Genomic DNA, 10,730 nt, shown 5'->3' on the forward strand with positions numbered 1-10,730 from the left:
GCCGGTTTGTCGCCCATAGACTTAGTAAGTGAAAGACTAAGAACATTACCGTCGGAGTACATCCAGAGAGCACACTCGGAACTCTTTTATTTATAGTCTACGTAAACGACTTTTCAACCGTTCCTGATGCTAAATGTGTTAGTTAAGGGGAATGACATAAGCCTTTGTTCCAAGAACGTATGTCTGATTTTCCCTTTATTCATTACTTCTCTCCACCTTGCGCGTTTCCGCAGAACTACTACGTCAAACTCTTGCCTTTGCTTCGTGTTGTCGACAAATTCGACTTCGCCCTGCCATCTGCTAGCCGCCTGGTTAGCTCAGATGGTAGAGTGGCGGCCCTGGAAAGGCGGTGGTCCCGGGTTCGAGTCCCGGATCAGGACGAATTTTTCTTCAACTATGAGGCTTTTCTTTCGAGGAACCCGTATGGGTTTCCTCTGTAGCAATAGCCACGAACGAGTGGATGTCTGATTTTCCCTTTATTCATTACTTCTCTCCACCTTGCGGGTTTCCGCAGAACTACTACGTTAAAGTCCTATGAGTTGGTATTTTTGGTAAATGAGATTCTGCACAAGTGAACCTGGTGAAAAAATAATTGCTTAAAATTCAACGCGAAAAAAAGCAGGCTACGTTCTGCCTCATGAGGCAAACAAGTGTTCAAATAGCAGAAACATTGTTTCTAGAACAATAAAATAGAGATGAGTGATGAGGTTAAGCCATTGGTAGTTCAGGCAACCAAAACACGGTCTTATATTAGGACAATGTTTCGCATGCACTTCGTATAGCTTTCTACAAACTGTATATTGGAACCTATGATTACCATTCATGCGAAACTGAGACCTTTTCTATGATGATATTTCTTGACCAGACGGTATTGTGTCAAGCTCTTTACTACAAAAAGTATGACTACCTCCATAGAGAATACATCAGCATGTTTCATGTGATAAAGTGGTCCGACACGTACCACAAAAAAATTTAATATCCTTTGCTTGAGCGCTTGTGCCCCAAAACCTAGAGAAATGAGCGGATGATATTAAAACTAGCCGCAATCTTTACTAAGTATGCCAAACTTGGGATAGGTACTGAGGCTGCCCGCAAGCGTTCCTGTATGCGTTTTTTTTTTTTTGCCGATCATGATTCGACTTGGTGTTCATACTGATAAAATCGTTTACTGGCTCCTGCTGGGTCATCTAAGTTGCCTTGTACTTTGTTTGATGCAGTGGCAAAACACTGCTGGGTACAAGGACTTAGGCAGTCATTCTTGAATTATGTTTAGCTTTGAGAGCTTGTGGCCTTTGCAGAATGCGCCCTACATTTACTTTACATTCCTGCGTGTCGTTTTGCTTTTTTTTACTTTTTAGTTATGAGATTATTTTTCTGTGTTACAGTTCAAATTATTTTCTGTTTCACTTAATTTACTTAGCGAATGTTATTTTTTTAATATTGAATTGAATGCAGGCGCTTTACGTGCAAAAACTGCAATTATATATATGAGGCGTGCCGTAGTGGGCGACTCGGAATTAATTTAGACCACCATGGGATCTTTAACGTGGCTCGAATGCACGGGTCACTGGCGTTTTTTCATATCAAACTCATCAAAGTGGCGATTCCGCGACCAGGATTTTCTCCCGAGAGCCCAGACACTACATCACTGCGGCTGGCGTGTTTGCATATACACCATGAAAGGCAATTTGATGTATTCTTGTTTGAATATTCGTGCATCTTATCTCTTTTGAATTGTTTACTATTTCCCTTGAAATCGTCACGGGGTAGCGACGGGGAAGAAATCAGCGAAACCATAGAGAAATAAATTTCAACTGATGCCGGGGCGCAACTATGGGCTGTCCAGAGGGCCCACGATGCGGCGGTCGGGCAAGGCCTGACTGTCCCAACGTGGGAGGGGCCCGCAGTGCGCTGAGTCGCGTACCTCAAGACCTTATTAAAGTTTTGCATCCATCCATCCATCCATGTCCGTTAAAAGCAGAAGTGACGTCATTTAGTTTTCGAAGGCGCGAAATTTGTTTTGTTGTTCTTCCTCTGGAGCGATATATTCAATTTCCCCGCCATTCGACTTGATGGGCTTTTCGAGCTTTCAGCGTGGAAAGCGATGCAGGAAAAGGCCAGCCGTACGGTTGTCGAAATCGCATCCCTGCACATACTTTCTTTGGAGGCCGACGAAACCTTTAAGTGTAGAGTGCTGATCCTATTGTCGGATGCCAAGCCCGTCGGCCAGCGCAGTCGCACGAAAACAACTGCACAATTATCTGGCGGTCGTAACTCACTACTTTTGACTGAACAGATTAAGAAGCAATGAAGCTACCCGCGTCACCAAATTCAGACAAACTTCGACAAGCAAGAAAGCACAAATTGTGAGGGGGGCGCATTTCAACAGGAGATACGAGTGCGCCTTTCTGCCTATTTCAAGACGTTCATTGCACTGCGAGTGATAGTGGCGTCAACGCCTCCTGTTGCGATGGACGCTCAAAAGAAATGCATTCATTATTAATAATAAAATTAAACGTATTTTCCTAACTCATCACGAATATATAAAATCGACTAGGAATTTTATTTTCGTTGAATGAATTTAACTGTGTCTCGTTTGAATTAAAAAACGCGTTTTTCTTTCCCAGTGTTTGTTCCCTCCAAACATAGTCGCCCTTCAATTGCTGCTCCCATAACCCCCCATGCTGATGTCGATGACAATCTGTACTGAACCGCTTTTCGCCCGACCCTTCGCGACCTATTTAAATCGACCTTGTGGCATGTCTGGCGTATGACGTATGCACGCGCGTCGGGCGTGCCGCTAGCTTGTTGCTAGGCAACGCAACAAAAATTAGTCGCAAAGTTTATCTTCATTTATACACCCAGAACATTTTTTGTTTTAGTGGGAAAGCATAAAAAAGAATGAAGCGGTGTCTGTAAGTACATTTCACATTCTTCTTTTCCTGATGCTCGCGTCAAATAACGAATGGAGTTGAAACTAGGCATGACGTGTTTTCTGTTGCCAGCTTTTGCTGAGGGTCCCCTCTGGACGAATTTCTTTCCCTATGCGCCGGCTTTTATACACGAGTCATCGAACGTTCCAGAGTGATCGATGGCGCCCGCGTGTCTTCCAGAAAGTTCGAAACAACTAGCGTCGTACATGCAATCAGATTACACAAGCTTCGGTGACAAACAGAACCATCGATAACATTCGATAAACTTCTGATACATGCGGGCGCGTCCCGCGCTGAACGATAACATTTGTTAGACGGTGAAAAGCACTCACCCGAAAAAGATAAAATGTCCACATGTCAAAATTGACGGCATACCCGCCTTGGTTGCTCAGTGGCTATGGTGTTGGGCTGCTGACCACGAGGTTGCAGGATCGAATCCCGGCCACGGCGGCCTCATTTTGATGGGGGCGAAAACACCTGTGTGTTTAGATTTAGGTGCACGTTAAAGAGCACCATGGTGGTGGTCGAAATTCCCGCAGTCCTCCACTACGGTGTGCCTCATAATCAGAAAGTGGTTTTGGCGCGTAAAACCTCATAACTTAAGCTTCAAACAAAATGGTATGTATTGCGAGCGCTATTTATTCCATGTTCTGAGTTTTGATTGCTTTATACACTTTTTCCCAGTGATGCATCTCAATCAATGCTCTTTCTTGTGCTTAGAAACTGCGTGTTTTTCTTTCTTTTACATCATTTCTCTAAGTGCCAAATTTACTCATTATATTTCTTATTTTTTGCGCATCTTTTGTTAGCTTTGTATAGGTGCTGCCTTGCTGTCAAACTTTTTTGTGGGCTTGAGTTTCGCCAAGCTGCAACTTGTAGCTTGTCTTGCGATAGCTACTATATAGGCACTACAGGCACATGTTTGACGCCGTCGTCACCGTTGGCTGCGCCCTGGTTCAAGAGCGATAACACCGTCACCGCGCTCCATATTCTGCATGTGCAAGCGGAATCGTCCTAGGAGGGCTGGCGATCGCGGCTACTTCTCTTGCGCGCAAAGGAGGAAAGCGGGGAGGAAACGCGCAGTCTTCCGTCACGTGCAAGGAACCGGGTGGAGGGGAGGGTGGGAGAGGTTCTAGTGCGGCGGCTGCTGCGTACGGCGTGGCAGCGCGAGCCACGTATCTCGAAAGAGATATAGTATGTGAACAAAGTGCACAGCCGCACAGACTTGGTCTTCTAGGCAATCTGCGATGTGGACAAACTTCATTTTCGTATGCGCTGTGCCTTCGACGCTTATTTCGCGTTAAGACGGCAAGGATTACTATGTCCTATTTGCTGGCTGCTACTGCCGAGCTAATTTTATTTTAATTAGCAAGGCAATGCTTCAAAATTTATACGGCCGCGAAAACTGCTCTGTAAAGCTGGCAACTAATTCGCTATCACAATTCAAGCTTGGCCTTTCGATGTGAAACAGCAGACTTTTTTTCTAGGATCCCCATATATCTCACAGAGAAATACAAGTTCATTCAATCGACTAATTCATTCGTTGATGGGATAATCGAATAGGAGTAGGCAGCACTGAGACCAGCGAATGTTCACAAACATTGTATTAACGGGATTGTTTTCAGAGCAAGTGCTTAGGTTACGCATGAAGAACGTATGGACAAAATAGGTGATCACCTGATTGCAGTTAAGCAATGTCGAGCGTGCCTTTTAGCAACATACTACTAGATAGCTTTGAGTAGGTTCTTGCAAATAAGCTGGTTTTGGAGTTTTGCAGTGTTTCTAGAGGAAAGGGGAAGTACGCGCCAGATAAGTGCTATACAGGTGACGACTCCAATGTTTTGGTCAAATGACATGAGTTATATGTTCCGTAACCTCAGGAGATGCTTTTTGTATATTAAACTGAAGGTACCCGTGTGTCTGCAAAGCTTCATGGCAGATGACAGCGATGTGCATTATTCATGATATTGAAGGGGTCTTGTGAACTCCAAAATACTCAAAAATAGGAGGTCACTGATGAGAAAAACATGATGGGCAATCATGTTGCGACAAGCGTTCATTCCATGCTGCAGCAAAAACGGGGCAATACTGGAGTGCGATCCACCTGGCCAGACGAGGAAGTGCTGCAGACATCGCTTCGAATATTGTTGCGTCAAGCTGCTAGTGAACCCCTAAAAAGTAAAACACCATGTCACTGTTAGGTGGGTGGCTTGGACGGGTGCTGATTTTTAATTGCGCTACAAAGTACTTTAGACTGCAAACGAAATTGCTGGAGTTACCTCCCAGTAAAGCTTTTAAAAACTTCAGGTTCGAACTGGTCAAAAAAATAAAAGGATAGCAAATACAATCCACGAGAGCTTTCCGTCTCCTTTCTATAACATTTGAACAAGCAATGCAACCACAAATGAACATCATATTTTATGCAGTTGCGCATGAGAGGCGATTAAGCTGAAAATTTTAACATGCTCATAAAATCATACACTAAGTCGATAAGAAATTGAGCAGGAAGTGCCGGACTTGCATCATTCCATTTGTTTCTAATAGTGGCTCAAAGCCTACAATTATAGGCTGATACGAAGGAATACTGAATCCGTTCAAAAACATTTTAAATTTTGCGAGCGATATCTTCTATAAATAGGCGGAAACTAGTGCAATATATCGCAATGTGGAAGCCCCATATGTTAATGTCTTCAGATGTGCAATATGTAAGTAATGTAGTTTTGCTTTTTGCAAGTGAGTTAGGTAGCCATGGTCAGAAGATGCAAAAAGCTTTCCAATGAACACATTGCTACTCATTCCCAAAGGCTACCTCAAGCTTCGAATTAGGGTAACCTGCTAGCTTTACAATAACCTCATCGTAATCTGTCATCGACTAGCTATTCACCCTTTATATCTCTTTACAGTCCACCATAATTTCACAATACGTGTAAAACAGAGAAACATTACATTAAAGTACACGGGAAAGACATATCTACCTAACTTTTGACAACACAAGGCAAGTTGACCCCTCGTTCTATTGCTGCGACATAGCGCACAAAAGATCTCCACAAAGGGCCTAATTTTATTTCATCTGGACTTGATCACCACCACAAAGTCAATGTCCCTCACCAAAACCTTGTACCATACTCGCATTTTTTCCTGCCCAAAACTAGCCTTGACTGGAACCATATTCCCGCCTCATTAGTTAGCGTTTCCAGCTGTGACCATTTTCGTGAAACTCTTGCCAGCGCAATTTAACGCATTCCATCATCTTCTTCTGTAAACGTGCTCTATGTTGGTAGAAACTTCATCTTTTAGTGTCTTAATCGGCTGCAATAGTATTTTCTTGCCGTAATTATTGTACAAGCCTTGCATAACGGCGTTTGAATTTTCGTTGTTAGCAAAAATTACCTTGGTTCCCATTTTCGCAATTTTGAATTGCGTATGTGCAAAACACTATATATATTGAACGATTGAGCCCTCCCCTCTATTATGCATGTATGCTTACAGGGTGCAATAAATAAATAAATAAATAAATAAATAAATAGACAAATACAGTTCTTATTTCCAAATAAGTGCAACGAACTAGTTCTCTATGCAAGATAATGAAACTTACGAATGAAGTGTTGCTCAAAATTTTGCTACCACGTACGCCGTCATCCGGCCTAAATAACTGGCGATCAGAAAAGCATTAGCTTGTCGGAAAATTTTTCGTATTGTAGCTCAACGAAGCCCAGGAACCACTTTCAATCTACGGGAAATAGCAAAGTGAAGAATGTCTTACGTTAGTAACTACTGTCCTCCACAATGATACACAATGATAGAAATTTCCTGGCTCATGAAAAATTCTCAGCTAAACACAAAAATACATTCCAACATCGTCCATTTCGGAATTTTGCTTAAATGCAAGCTGAAGACACACTCATCGTTCGCATAAAAAGCTACAACTGTACTTGCCTTCAACGCACCAGGAACCACCACATGGTTTGGGGCAGCACTCAAGGCCCTCGGCCTCGCATTCATCTGGCGTACACTGGCTGAAGGAGCAGTCACTGCCGACACCCTCATTGCTGGGGCAAGAAGCCATGGCTGGTATAGACGCCACGCACAGGGAGACCAGAAGGACCAGGGCAGTAGTTTGGGACTTCATCTTGCAGAAGGCTGTGGAAAACTCTTACTTTTCGTCTGATAGCGTGCTTCTTCCGAGGCATCGAAGCCGAGCCCAGTATATATATCCATAACAAGGGGGTGGTTTCTGGACGTTAGGGGAAGCCGCAGCAACGTGCGTACGTGTTTGCCGAATCAAGATCATATGCCAAGTCATCGACAGGCGTGTTATCATCAAAGGAATTTACGCAAACGCAGCCATTTTTTTTTTGCTCGCGAAGTAGCGTATAATACCGCTATTTTGCCAGCAGCTGCAAGCAAACAAGATAAGCAGACATCTGCTGATTAAGGCGCCGTGCAATCACCTTCTCCTCCCTCGTGAGCTCTAGAGAAAGTAATCAAGAAACAACCCAAGGAGAAAGGGTGATCACCTCGCCGACAGCCTCGTCGAAGTCAAAACGGCGGCCGATGCGTGTTCAATGCGAGGCAGCACCTTTTGCTCGCGAGTTTCTCCAGGCGAGTAGATTTAACAATGCAGGAATGGCTGCGTTAATATGAAGGTGGATGAGCTCTGCTTTGTCTTTTGTGTTCCCCATAGTAGTGCCTGTCAATGGACTGCAGTTTATGCCACTTAACAAACGTTCATTTCGCTTGCCCTCTCTTATATGCAGGTAATAAATTTAGTTATATTATCTATACCAAGTGCAAAGCACTCCTCTGTGCCGTTGGTTGTCTTAGTTTCATATGCGTCGGTCAGCTTTACTCAAGCAGCGTTAACTTCGTGTAAAATGGGTAATGTGCCTTCGACTGCATTTAATGCGATTGTGTTTTGCACCGCAACAAGACAAAATAACTCCATTTTTTCTCATATTACATTGCAAGCCTAGGTTATGCTTATGTTAGAGCGCGCTTCAAAGAGGCCCATGTGTTGTTGTATTTCATCGCTTTCTTTTACGGATTGCACTGAAAAAATTTATTGGCAGCAAATGTAGGTGTAGAGATTCCTCAGAGTACCCACCATACTGTATGGCTCTGAACGTCTTTCGGACGCGCATGGTGATACTGGCATTGGTAAAAGAAACTGCTGCTGCCTATTCGGGCGACAACCACTACAGCAAAGACTTGTGCTACAATCTGGCGTGAAGTGGCGTGAGGGATCACTAGGACACAGCTCCGGGGTTTCTCCATTATAAGCAAAGGTATGCTCTGCGAAAGAAAATATTTCACCCTCCTCCCATGCTAGCCATAGCTTTGGGAACATATTAACTGAGTCATTGAAGGATCAACAAAAATGACAAACTTCCGTGACCCTGTAGGATTAACACTCACCTTCCATTGACGCGATCCCTTTTGCAAGTGGATTCGCAATTTCCGCTGAAACATAAGTAACTCTGAAACGGTGTTCTCACATGACGTATCTGAAACCTTGAACGTATGATAACGCATTCGAGCATTAGATAAGGAATAATAAAACAGAGACTAATTCGGCCACACTCAGTTTATTCCATTCACGCTTAGGCGATACAGTTCTCCCCATTTTCGCAGCATTTCCTCTTCGTGGCTTTCACAGTTCTTCTGTCACAGAATATATATCGGCAAATACAAAAAGAGCTCAAAAAGAGCGCTCAACACGTATTTGACTCCTATTCAAGCCAAGAAATCAAGACTTCTCCACACGTTGCACTGAAAACAACCCCTGTCAACAGTTTTCTCATGGAATTCGGGAACACAGCTGATAAGTACCGCAGGAACCATTCAAACTTGGTTCAGCATGCTTTTACAACTTGTTTGTTTTATGTACACTTCGCACACAGGTTTTCCATTGTGTTCCCCCAATTTTTGGTAAATATAATCGTAGTAACATCTAGTTATCCGAGTGGAGCATGCAAACGTTTGCATTGCTGGTACAATTTCATTAGGTTTTGGTGTACCTGCATACGTAGTTAATTGCAATGGCCGTAATTAGCCAAACGATTTTCAAATTTCCTTGGACATTACTCATAATGTGGTTCTTACTTTCATCAAGAAATGAGAAAGGCTCCTTAAGAAATTTAGGAAAGCAACTGCAAACTTTTGTATACTGCATAAAAATAGTGGCAAGTGCACCTGTTTATTATGGCAAAGCGTTATATGCCCTATGAATACGAAATCGGCCGCCGCCGGCGTAATCGAATATTAGCACCAAAAATATTTAACGCAGCAAAGAGTGGAAACGTATCACAATAAGCTCACATTGACGTCAAATTTCAGGGAGAGATTCCTGTAAGCAAATTAAATAACTAACTTTGAAAAGAAAATTTCGTAAATTTCGGTCCCCGTGGGAATCGTACACGGGCCTCAGGATGAGCATGCTTCGCCCACCCCACGAAGGCTTCGCGATTCTCTTTGTCTCAAGGCGTGCATAGTGCGTGCGACATTGTAACGGTGCCGTCAAATGGAAAGCAAGGGCATCACGTCTTGAGTGCATAATATGAGCGAATAAAATAAAAAGTCCTGTTGAAGGACGCCGAGTGATCCTTCTAGTTCCTCGCGTGAGCGGGTTGTGATGTTTCGCTCATTTAGATTTGGTCTTACCAAACCGCAGGTACAACGCAGGCCTAGTTTACGCGGGAATGCCCGGTAAAAAAATCCAAAGTGACTATAATGTTTTTGCATTCCGGCACGTAAGCAGTCTTAGGTGTCACTGCTGAAATTTTTTTTCGGCAACGAACCCAAGCGGTGACCACAACATCAAAATCGCCACAGATAGGCGAGCTAGCCAGAGGCTGCAAGTATCGCAGACGAGCAAAAAGACACAGTAACTGCCCCAAAGTCGCCTGCCATGCATTAAACCTCGCTAAGATGATTGATGACTGGGAAATGTGTATTTTAACTTTGGAGACGCCGCAAAAAGTTTATCCGACAACAGAGCCAACCCTATCGGCGTGGGACTATTTTATAACTACTTCCTCAACGCGTCCACATATGTCGTACGCTATCAAAGCACCCACCTTCCACCAGAAGCCAAAGAGAAGCTTCCCAACGAGGACATCACGATTTTTGTAAGCAGATTACGCACCTGTGCCGCCACGTCAACCGCAAGAACTAGCGAACGAATGGCGACAAGTGGCTTCAACTGCTGACGTTGTCGGCGAAGATATCGAGCAGTAAGTGCGACTAATGCTATGTTCACACTACGGTCGTAACGCGCGTAACAGCTCTTTTGGCGTATCGAACGTAACGGCTGTAAAAAACGTTACGGCAGTTAAGCCGGCCCCTTTGTTCACATTTACTGCTGCTTAAATTACGGCTTTTACAACAGGCCAATCAAATTTGGAGCTGCAGAATCGACGTCACCAGCGGTCCAATATGGCTCCTGCCAACATGCGAGCGCTGGCCGAGATCGAAGAAATTCACGCTCAAAACAAACTTATAGTCATGTATTTAATCGCCCAAAGACGACGAAGGCGACGCAGAAGGGTTTGGGTGCGGCAAGTATTTCTCGACAGGGCCGCGGACGGCGATTTTCACAACCTTTTCGCCAAGCTCCGAGTTGGTGACGCTGCGATGTTTCATAACATCATGCGCATGTCGCCCCAGCAGTACCGCTTCCTTGAAAACCTAATGAGACCACTCATCGAAGTTCGGAGCACGCATCTGCGGCCATCGATTTCCTCGGCGGATAAACCAGATGAACTGAAAACAGTCTCGCAAGGCGCACTGCAAAAATTT

The 10,730-nt window shown here is 44.0% G+C and overlaps 1 long non-coding RNA gene across 1 annotated transcript; it reads right to left on the reverse strand.

Moving 5' to 3' along the window:
- Window positions 1-4,971: 4,971 nt before the first annotated feature.
- On the reverse strand, window positions 4,972-7,284 carry LOC135900168 (uncharacterized). The gene is made up of 2 exons (XR_010563812.1): window positions 6,870-7,284; window positions 4,972-5,104 (listed from the first exon to the last, which is right to left on the reverse strand). It is a non-coding gene; the product is annotated as an uncharacterized lncRNA (long non-coding RNA).
- Between the last annotated feature and the right edge of the window lie 3,446 nt (window positions 7,285-10,730).

Source organism: Dermacentor albipictus, chromosome 4 (genome assembly GCF_038994185.2).
Source record: "Dermacentor albipictus isolate Rhodes 1998 colony chromosome 4, USDA_Dalb.pri_finalv2, whole genome shotgun sequence".
Lineage (NCBI taxonomy): Eukaryota > Metazoa > Arthropoda > Arachnida > Ixodida > Ixodidae > Dermacentor > Dermacentor albipictus.